Raw genomic sequence first — 12289 nt, forward strand, 5'->3', positions numbered from 1 at the left:
TTTTCTAATAGCATAGATTATGAAAGATAGAGATCTTTAAACACCAGTATCTATAATAGTACTCTTTATTTTGGGTTGGACAAATGATCTTATAATCCTATGAGTTCCTTTTAAACCTGGTTCACGAAGAGTAATTTAATGCTATACTTTGTTTCCAACAATGAATGCCCATTTATCATTTGTATATGATTCAATCACTTTAATATTAAATAAGAATTTAACAAAAATGGAAGTAAGTTTCTTAACATGAAACAAAGGTGTGTTTTTAATTAGGCTATCCTTATGTCAAATTAAGATACCTTTAATTCTAAAAATTAACCTATTGTTGGAATTATTATTAAAGACAAGTGTTCTATTATGTAGGCAAGGTTAAAAAACTAGAAATAATCATTGCATGTGGACTACTTGGTGAAGTTGTGTTTACATTATGTTAGGTGGGAATTTATGTCAAAATTAAGGCTAGAAAATGCTTGGCACAAGTTCATTGCATAGCTGTAGATGGTAAGTTAAGATAATTGTTTACTATTTTTATTTGATTTTCTCTCCTAGATAACAATTTTAATAGCTCCTTTCTTTGTACATATAGCTTCAATGGTTGGCAACATGTAGATCATTAGGTAGTAGAAATTAGTCCAGTGATGTGGTAATGTACTCCTCATATGATGTTGGTTTCATTATGTGTTTAAACGAGTTACGTGTTAATGTTTGGCATTGAAAGATCTTAGCACAAAGTTTGAATGGTTAGAAGACTTGGTTTAGGTTTGAAAATTTTTATTTACTTACACTCTTTATTGTTGTGATTGGCAATGGGCCATTATAGTCAAGGTCTATTTTTAAAATTTTCACATCCTCAAAGACATCAATTAGGAAAATCTTTATGAAGTTCAATGCTACAAGGACACCATGCCATAGTTAATATATGCCTTATAGCTACTTTTTCCCCAATATGCTTCAAGAGAGAGATTTCATATAGCGCATCCATAATACAACCTATAGAGGAAGCAAGGATAGTTTTCTAATATTGATGAATACTTCTAGATATAACTGTGTAGTGTTTTCCAGCATCAACATTTGAGAAAAATGTGAGTGTGACCCAAACAATTGATGCTAAAAAAGGTTACATCATTATATCCAAAAGCATTCACTAGAACTATCATGAACTGTGAAAATTTCATGTCTCTTACAATTTTTTGATGATCTTTACAAAAATGAGGGATCCTTCAATGCTAGATTTGATTCAAGGAATTGTCTTTATTATGAGGGGATGCATGCATGTTTTCTATCTTTAAAATTTTCATTCTACCTTCTCTAGAATTACTTTAACATTGCACGCTTCCAAATTATAGTGTAATGATAATGACATTATAGATACTAGCTGGGGAGCACAGTCTACTTAGAAAGAATTAAACAAAGCACTTGAAAAACTTTAAAATACATAATTTAATGCTTGCACAAGGAAGAATTAACACTACACACACTATTCCATCCAACAAAATCCACAAATACTTCTTTATGCACTTTAAAACTTAATAAAAACCAGTAACTGTCACTGCAATTCTAGGCACAGTCTATTGTTTTGTACTATAGTTGTACAATGAAATTTTCCAACCCTTGCATTAGGGTTCCCTAGGACATTTATAGCCTTTTCCTCAGCATTCATGAAGTTTGGATCCAATATCCTAAAACTAGAAGTTGTAGAATCACTTCCCAGAGCTCATATTCAAGACCTTGGTGTTCTTCTAATGGGTTTAGGATATGAGGTAAGATGACTATAATTATTTGGAAGAAATGATCTCATAGCATTCATATAATGATTCTACTCTAATTCTATGGATAATATGATCATTTTTTTTCAAAATTTGAGGCTTACAAGTCTTCTTCGCTGAATTAGGTCTATATGGATTAAAAGGGCTTGTTGGTAGGTTTGCACCTATTGGTGTACATGCAGCTCTTTTGCTCATAATGGCAAGGGAAACTCTAAGTTCTATGGGGGGCTACCCTGGTTCAATTATAGTTCCTCAAGGCTTGAATTTTATGATGGGGGATGTGCTTACTCCAAATGGGATTTTGTCTAAACCAATTCCCAGTTTTCAAATTGAACTTCATGTTGAGAAGTTTTACATTGATTACTATGAGAATGAAGAGGTGTATATATATATTTGGAATCACAATCTAGAGCTTTTATTCTCCTTCATGCAACCACTCACATAAAAGAAGAAATAGTATTCTAGCCACCATCCTACAACTCTTTGTTCTTTTTTTGTTCTCCTAGCTACATTTTTCAGTTTGATAATCTCAAAATAATCAAGTCTCTTTCAAAATCTCCATTGAGATGTTAACAACAGGTATCTTACTATTATTCATTTTTCTCATCCATCTTTATTTAGGTGTCCCAATTTCACACTGACCTTTCTTTATGTGATACAAATGGAAAGGAAGTTCTAAGGAAGACTATCAGTGTGAATAGCCCTTTACACTTTGGGGGCATCACAATCTATCAAACAGATTGGAGTATCTTATCTCTTAAAATACATAAGAATGGTGTAGGACCATTAAATCTTGCAATGGCTACATTACAGAGTGGAGATAATAAACTTTTTAGTACATTCTTACCACTAGAAGATGATAATAGTTCTACCAATCCTAAAGGAATGTAAGTATACATGGGAAATTTTTATTTCTAAAATCTTTAAATCTCTCTTTGAAAGAGCCAAAAAAAAGAAATCATCTTGAAGGATATTTTTGTCATTTCCTAAATTTTGGAGCTTCTAAACCATTATAATTGATTCATTTATAGATTTCAAGAAAATATTGTGTATAAGTATTTGAATCAACATATCAGATAATTTCAAAGAATACATGACCATGCTATATGTTTATGTTCTTCTTTGTTCCATGTTGTATCAAGCAATTGTTTCTTATCCAAGCCATTTAACTTTCAACCTTTTAAATATTTGCAAAGATAAAGTTGGAGCAGGAGAAATTTTCTTCTCAAAGGTGTCCTCTAATTGTAAAGCTTTCACTTTACAATTAGAGAATGCTTTACAATTAGAGGACACCTTTGAGAAGAAAAATTATCCTACTCCAACTTTATCTTTGTAGAGATTTAAAAGGTTGCAAGTTAAATGGCTTGGATAAGAAATAATTGCTTGATACAACATTAAAAAAAAATTGACCAAACATTGGTGGAAATTTCAACTAATTCTTGATAGTTTTCTACCAAGAATTGGTCAAAATTTCCACCAAATATTAAAAAAAATTGTCCAAACATTGGTGGAAATTTTGACCAATTCTTGATAGTTTTCTACCAAGACTTGGTCAAAATTTCCACCAATTATATTTAAAAATTGACCAAACATTGGTGGAAATTTTGACCAATTCTTGATAGTTTTCTACCAAGACTTGATCAAAATTTCTACCAATTATTAAAAAATTTGACAAAACATGGGTGGAAATTTTGGCCAATTCTTGATAGTTTTCTACCAAGAATTGGTTGAAATATCCACCAATTCTAAAAAAAATTCAACCAAACATTGGTGGAAATTTTGACCAACAATGACAAATCAGAGCTAGCAAAAATTTAAATTTTTTGACAAATGTATTGGTTGAAATTTTGAAAAGAAAATTTACCACAAACTACTGTGTCAAAATTTTGACCAACCTTTGTCAAAATTTTGACTAACCTTTGTCAAAAATTGAGTTCAGATTTGTCATTAGAAGTGAGTGTGTTGCAAGGGGGAGCCTGTGGTGCCAAGATCCTAGGTTGTCTACTTTGGATAAGTGTTGTTGAACTTCATTTCTAGTTGGAATTAGTGGATACAATCTTAAAGCCTAGGTTGTGTAGTGTCTTTTAAGTTTAACAATAGCTCTTCATATATATTGTGTCTTGTTGGTGTGAATAACCTTAATCAAGATAATGAAAAATTTAATCAAACACATTTGAACCTTGGACACCATCAAACATTGTCAAAACATTATAACTCTTCTCAAAATATTGCATTTTTTTGTCAAACACTTGAGAATTTGAAAACATGGAGACTTATAACCTTAGGAGTCCTTGGCATGATTTAGGCTTCATCTTTACATAGAATACCTTTACATTTGTCATCTTTTGAGCCTCATAATTGTATCATCTAGGCCCCATTTTACATATTATAGTCCCTATTTTGTATCCCTTAGCTTTCATAGTGCATTCCTTAGGCTTCATTTTGCATCTCCTAGTCTTCAACTTTTAGCCGTTAATCTTCATCTAGCATCCCCCAAGTTGCATTCTTGCATACCCTAATCCCCATTTTCAGATCTTGGTCCTCATTTCTCATTCCCTAACCCCAAATTTTAATCTTCATTCTGATCATAAAATTATACCCTATCAATTCATTCTCTAGAATAATAATTTGGAAGTCACCAAGCCCAAGAATCACTTAAGTTTCAGCCCACTTTACCAATGGCACTATGAAACTAAAAACTATGCTCAAATTGGTCCAAACTTCATTCAATGTGTAGATAACTCCATTTGAGTGCACTTGGTTTCCAGAATAGCCAATTTTGACTTCTAGATAGCATTTTGGGACCCTAGAGTTGCCACCATATGCTTGTATAGGCCCTAGTTCTGATTATGTCCTAAACATTATCCTTGCATGTCTTGACCCTCATTTTTCACATCTTAGGCTTAATCTCTCATACACTAACCCTTATTCTACATCTGCACTATGATCATAAGATCATCCCCAGTCAAATAGCCCTCAGGCATATCAGTTTGATAGTCACCAAGTCCAGGATCAACAAACTTTCAACCTAGTTTCCTAACTATGCTATGGAACTACCAATTATGCTCAAACTATCCCCAACTACACCCTAGGTGTATTTGGTACTATTAGAGTGCACTCAATTCTTTCTAAGCATACTTGGTTGCCAGAATAACCAATTTTGGCTTCCAAACTACATATTGAGACCCTGGAATTGCCTCCAAATGCTTGTATAGGTCCTCACTCTAATCTTAACCCAAAACATCATTTTGCATCCTAAGATCCTTCCATATTTCATATCCAATTCATATACCCCTCATTTTGATTCCCTTTATGTTGGAATATTCAAATATGGAAAGAGTACTTATGAGGGGCGGGGGCGGGGGGGGGGAGGGGGGGGGGGGGGGGGTGAATCGGAAGTATCACACTTTAACCAATAAAACTTTTAGGTGGAAGTAAATTGCATGCATGTAAATACATCAAGTAAACATGAAACTAACACATACATCAACAACACATAACACTGGAATTTGGTAACCCAGAAACCCTCGAGGAATAAGAAGGTAAAACTGGGGTGGGGATGATACCCACAAAAATTATTGCAGCAATATTGTTTAACCACTTCTGATGGTCTGCCCTGTTAAAGGCTTTACACTGTATCAATAGTGACATGGTTAGAGGATTTACAAACACTTTACATGAAGTGTCACCTTGTTAAAGGATTTAATCACCTATTTAAAGGATCTACAAAAATAGTTGTCAAGCTAACCTATCACCATAGGATTTCATTCTAATACAATGGCTAGAAAGTATTAGGTATAATGAACCTGATAGATTACAATCTTTGATTGTTGAATGCAAGCACCTGTTCCGCTTTGTCTGATCTTGATCCTTTGTGATATGATAACCTTCGCTTCTGAAAATAGATTTTCTTTCATACCCTTGTCCATCCACTCATATATTTACAATGAAATTTTGTCTTCCTTATAAAGACATTTGAGGATTTAGGGTTAGGTATGGATCTATGATCCATATTCAATCTCCATTTTTCACTTATTATTTTCACTTCTTCTATTGGTTTCATGCCTTTATCAATTTTATTATTAGCTGCATGTAGATTGCATAGGAAGGATAAAAGATTTGATCTTATCATTAAATCCTTTGAGATTTACCTTATGCCGGCTGTAAAAATAGTTTACATCATAGTTTGTGCAAGTACAAATTCTTATGCTGATATCCTGAGTTACTCGGCTCCTGAAGCATTCCTGATGCTCGGCACATTCTATTTCCTGGATAGCTCGGCACCTAAACAAAATTGTATCACTCGGCACTTGTTAACACTCAACACTTATACTTCACTCGGTACCTGATCTTCACTCGGCATCTAAAAACTACTCGGCACTTGAACTTTACTCAGCACTTGATCTTCACTCAGCATCTAAAAACTACTTGGCACCTAAACTTTACTCGGCACCTAAATACCTTCCTGTCTCGGCTCATGTTGTGGCTCGGCTTACATGGTGTACTTGTCTCCAATGTGGAATGTGATTAAATGTGTTGGCACTCAAGTGTCAAAAACCATTATGAGGGTAACAATCTCCTCCTTTCACATGAGTGACAAAAACACTTAACTGACCTTATGAGTACATTAACTAATCTGTTTGGTAGATATAGAGTTTAAAGAAAACTTGATCAAAATTTTTAGCTTACAATATATACCTCAAAAAAAAAAAAAAAAATTGTAACTCCCCCTGAGTTGATTGTGCCTTGTCTATATATCATGCTCCTCCTTTTATCTTTTCTCCCCCATTCCATAGCCATATAATTCCCCCTATTATATCTCTTTTCTCCCCCTTTTTGACACTTATGTCAAAGAATGTTTAAGGGTTAAGACCATATTTAGCCAAAAATGTGTTGTTTACCTCCATAATCATTCTGAGAGCTACATCCCAATTGTTCAAAGCAATTTCCAATGACTTATGTTGGATGGCATTCTCGGTAGAAAGATGAATAAGTCCATCTAATGTAGAAAGATTTGGGTCTTTCTTGAGAACATTTTCAGCATATACTTGCTCTTTATGGAGCATTTCTAAATGTGGGGTAATGGAGGATTGGAGCTGGATTAATTTGGCCTTGATATTAGCCTCATATGCTGTTAGTATAGCTATTTCTTTGTGAGTGTGAAGTGATTGAGAAAAATGCTTCTCACTCTGAGCTGGATCATTAGGTAGTTGCATGCTTGAAATGTTTAAATTTCTTTCCAAGCTCAGTATCTTTTGGCTTGTTTCTTATGTGAAGTATAAAAAATCACACAACTTTTTGTACAATGAGAATATATTTACAAGTACCTTTTTCACTTTGTCAATGAGCTTTGCCAATTCAACCTGTGAAAGTGCAATTTGAATTGATATTTTATCATTCACTTTCCCTTGAAATTTTCTTTTTGACCATTCCATAAGTTTTGCATTTGCTTCTAGGTCTTCATTTGTCACTTAGTCAACAATATCTGTTAATTGCTTCATGATATGCTTTGACTCATCTGGTGATTGCAAACTAAAGGCATCCATAAATATGTCCTTAATCTCATATAGTGTTTGCTTTAGTTTATACTCCTTCCTAAGTATCTCCTGACTTTTCCTCCTATTCAGTGCTTCATGCAGCTCATTGATTTGATCAATGGTTATACTTTTCAAGTCATAGCATGGTATGACTATCTCCTCATCTAATTCAGGGTCTCCATAGTGAAGTACCCTTGCAACTCTGGTAGTACTTGATGTTGGTACAGATATTTGCAATGGCTAGTGTGAAGGAGTTCCTGAGGTAGGAAAATTTATTAAGGTTTGTATTGCCTCCTATTCTTTAGGGGTTTCCACTGTTTCCTCCTCCTGCTATCTACTATGATCAATTATTGTAATTTGTGGAGGTGCACCTTGTGTTTGTGCTATAGGATCAGATGTAATAGTCTGTCATGTTTGTTCTATTTGTTCTTTTTGTCCTATTCCTTTTTCTACAGTTGCACTTGGCTTCTGTTTTGCAACATTAACTATGCTTGTTGGCATTTGAAGTTGACTACTAGTAGTTGTAGAGATGATAGAAGGTGGTTCTTGTGGATTCACATTATCTCTGACTTTACTTTCTACTAGTTTTTGTAATTCATCCATACTGACCAATATTGGATCTACACATAATATTGCCTATTGTGTAGATTGGTCAAGAATTTTCTTAAGATTTTCTGCAGTTAATGGATTGATATTTTGACCAGAAGTATCAGTAACATCAACAATAGTTACAGTGTCTGCAGGTGAGATGGATGCTTGAGCAGGGCTAGGGGGTGGCAATTGTGTGTCTTGCACACTCTAATCTAGTTGCTGCTCTTGCTCAGCTGTTGCCATTATATCCTATTTTTTTGTCTCTTCCTCCTCTCCATCTTTCTTTTCTTCTTCCTTCTTCTCTTCTTCTTCTTTCTTCTCTTCTTCTACTTTCTTCTCTTCTTCTCCTTTTTCTACTACTGTCTTCTCTTCTCTCCTTTTTCTCCTCTCTTCTATTGGAACAACATCTTCTTCCTTGTATTCTTCTTCAAGAAGATCTTCAATCTTTTTGTACAAGTTCTTCCATGATTTCATTGTTCTTTGAACAATTTCTTCTATCCTATTTTGGAGTATGAAGAATGCCCTGTATTTAGGTGTAAACCTATTATTATTCCTTTTGACTGCATTCTTTACTTATTCCTTAGTCAAATCTGGTAATACACTTGCTAGGCTTAATTCCCTCATCTCCTTCTCCATTTTAAAACAGAAATGCCATCTATCTTCTACAATTTTTGACAGTTCTTTTGGCAATTGTCCATCTAGTTCAAGTGGAGTGTACTTGAACTATGCCATCATTCCATAGACTGTTTCTTCTATTCTATTATGTTCTTCTTTAGTAAATTTATTGAAATCAACTTTATTTAAATTACTTAAGTCACCATTTCCAATCTTTTTACATAAGGTGTCAACTGAAGAATGGCTTACCTTTTCAGATTGGTCTTCTTCATCAATGTCAAGTTGAGCCACATATCTTCTTCTTTTCCTTGGCTCTTCTTGTGTTTCCTTGATTTGTTCCTTCTTTGTAACTTCCTCTTTGGCCTTTTGAGTGGAGGCCCTTGTTGCAGCTCGTGTAGTTGGCTTTTGAGGTGATGGCGTGGTAGCTTTCTTAGATTTGGGCTTAGCTAAAGGTCGTACTGTTGCCTTTCTCTTCTTTGGCTCAGCTTCAGTTAGTGCTTCCTTGGCTTCTTCTTCCTCGAAACCTTCCTCCTTGTCTTCTCCAAGACCTTGGGTTAATTCCATTGGCCCTTGTTCTTGCTCATCCTCATCATCACTGTCATCTTCTTCTTCTACTTCAGCCTCAATTTCTTTACCAAATTTTTTCTTAATTTTCTTTAATAATTTGTCTTTCTTCTTCAATGTGGAAGTAGTGTTTAATTCCATGTTTATCTTTTATCTTACCACATCATAAGTGCCAAAATGTGGAGCACTTTTATTTGTTTCTTCTGCCAATAATGCAATTATTGCTACAGATGCCTCATCAATATTAATTTTATATCTAAATGGCCTTAGCCATCTCACTCTTGGTATTACTGCTTGGATATAGGTAAAATCAATGTCAACTAAGAAACATATATCATTAGTATGTTTTTCCACTAAGGAAACTGGTATCCTTGATCTTTGCTTCATGGATTTTTTGAAATCCTCAAAATAGCTTGTCATCAAGGTTTCAAAATTTTCTCCCATTTGCTCTATATATTCATTAATTTGAGCAATGATTTTTCTATCATTCCTCCATGCCACTTTGCCAAAAGAATGAAACTCATTCTTAACATAGAAGAATATACAAACTAGAATTGCTCCAAATTTGCATTGAGTGCCCTTTGTTCTCCTTATGGCAGCTAGGTTTTCATTGATCTATTGTAGTTGTAGTTCTGCAAGATCATAAGTATGATCCTTTTTCACCAATTTGTATCCTACATCTACTGCAATACATGGTACACTATTGAGTCTATTGGATTGGTAGAACTTATGGGCGATGACTCTAATAGAAAATTCAACTAGAGGATCCTATATGGTGTGAATTGTCATTCCTCTTTTGTTCCACTGGGCACCAGTATTCTTTTCAATAACCTCCTTTGATTCACTTCTTAGGGTTTTGTACTGATCTAGGGTTGGGTACCCTATTACTCTATGTATGATTTCTTTGGTCAATTTGATGGGAATATCTTCTAACCACAAATTTCCACCATGAATTCTGCTCAGCACAAGCCTAATCCATTCTGTTTTTAATACGGTGAGAAAATTTAAAACTCGGGTCAAACCCTTTCTTTCAACAATTTTGAATTCATCTTTCAAGACTCCATCTACACATAGTTTCTCATAGGCTTGTCTTATTTCCATGTCTCCTAGGGCTCCTATCTTAGAATTGTAACATTTTCTCACATCTTGGACCATTACAACTTTTGGGGGAATTTGGGAGAGAGCTCCAGCTGGGTTGTTTTTGTAGGCAACTTTGGGTATAGGATAGAAATTAGGTTGCTTGACCTCATTTGAAACTAACTGCACTTCAAACGTTTCTTTATCCTTGGTTTTCTTCGAACTTGAAGCTATTTGTGCAAACTAGGGTTTTCAAAACAAAAGGATACGAAACTGCATAGCTCAGCACAAATGAAAATACCTCAAGATCAATGAAAAATGTGTTGAATACAGTTGCAATCTGCTTGAAATGTTGGATTCTTGCTATGAAGTCACTCAGCTCTCTTTCTTCTTCTTTTCTCTTTGACCACGATGAGTAAAACTGATTGAAATTGCGATAATATACCCTATTTCCATCGCATTAAATCCTCAACTGCCAACTTGGCTTTTCAAGAAATTTTAACCTAACTTGGCTTGCACTACATTTTCACTTTACTCGGCTTCCATTGGAGTTAACCAACTTGGCATCAGTTATCAGCTCGGTCACTGCTGAGAGCTCAGAGTTTTAACTCGATATCTAAAGACAACTCGGCAACAACATTTGGTTTTTGTCTTGACATCTTGTTTCATATAGGTTTATACTTTGCTTAGCTTCTTTGTCTTAGGACTAATGTGTGATATAGCTTTGTATATCAGTCTTGTGTACTTCTCATGCTTAGTTTGATGAAGTGTGATCACTTGACCCATTGGGTGAAGTGATCCCTCCACTTGATGTGTTGCACTCATCTTTCTTTTTCCAAGTCTTGTTCATTTGCCCCCTTATCTTTTCGACATCAATCTTTTCTTTTCCCTTGTTTTCTTCAGTCTTGGGCACCTTTGATCTTGTAGGACAGTTTCTACTGATATGACCAATTTTCAAACAACTGAAACATGTAGTTTGATTCAACCATCTTTTGTAGTTTCCTCTAAAATGTGTTCTTATGCAATTTTGTGCTATATGTCCATATTCTTCACAATAATGACAACTGTACCTAGTATTGTAATCCCAATGATGATGAATTTCATTCCTTTCTATTTTTGCTGGTTGATTTGATGTCCACATAGGTTTTGATCTGCATTCAAATGCCCTATGTCCATACTTTTTACAATTATAACAATGTCCATCAAATCTCTAAGTCCTTGTAACATTGGATCTGCAATCTTGTGTCATATGTCCTTGCATGTTGCACTTGTGACAGAAACTCTTACTCTTGGATGTGTTTGATTGATTGAATCTTTTGCTCCTACACACATTAGCTATATACCCCTTCTTATTACAGTAATGACAAGTGGGTTTTGAATTCTTACCTTTGTCACTTCTTTGTTCAGCACTCTTTGATGATTCCTCGACTTCGGTGCAATTGTATCCTAGTCTTGATGTATCATGGGCGGATTTTGGGGATTACAGCAATTTTTCAAAATATTTGATGGCTTCACTTGACTTGCTGAGATTCTTTGCCACCTCTTTTTCTCTGTTCAATTCATTCTACATTTGTTCATTCTGCATCTTCAAAGTAGAGATCTCAATATCTTTCACGTTGAGTTCATGATGAAGGTTCATCATTTGGGAAAGTGTATCCATCTACATGTTTGAGATCCTTGTCAATTCAGTATATTTTTCTTCAAGTCTGTTTACAAGATTTCTTTTGTCATTTTCGATCATGACTTTATCTTCAACTGCTCTTTTCTTTTGTTTAGTGATTTCACATATCATTATGGCCTGTGATTCATGTTCCATCTTGAGAGATCTTATCTCCTCTGCTTGAATTTTGTTTTTCTCCATCAGTTTTGCTATTGTTGCATCAAACTCTTTGGTATCGGAGCATCTAGGTTCTCACAAGGAAAAGCCTAATAGCTTGAAGGAAAAGATCTAAAGATGGAAGCTTTCAAACTTGGAAAGATCATTGAAAATCATGCGATAGATGTGCAACTTGCTCTGCATAGCTTGGAGGAATTTAGAAACAAGTTGAGAAAATCATTAAAAAAAAGGAAGGATCTAGCCATAGCCGATAAAGCTCATTTTGAACCTAAAACCCCTTTTAACTTAGTCAAAAATCATAA

General features: G+C 34.6%; 1 pseudogene; it reads left to right on the top strand.

The window, feature by feature from the left end:
• The first annotated feature begins 1658 nt into the window (after nucleotides 1-1658).
• On the top strand, nucleotides 1659-2657 carry LOC149557173 (cytochrome c biogenesis protein CCS1, chloroplastic pseudogene; annotated as a pseudogene).
• Nucleotides 2658-12289: the final 9632 nt, after the last annotated feature.

The sequence above is a fragment of the Cupressus sempervirens genome, chromosome 5 (genome assembly GCF_028749045.1).
Source record: "Cupressus sempervirens isolate cs-2001-9-10 chromosome 5, ASM2874904v1, whole genome shotgun sequence".
In the NCBI taxonomy this organism is placed as follows: Eukaryota; Viridiplantae; Streptophyta; class Pinopsida; order Cupressales; family Cupressaceae; genus Cupressus; species Cupressus sempervirens.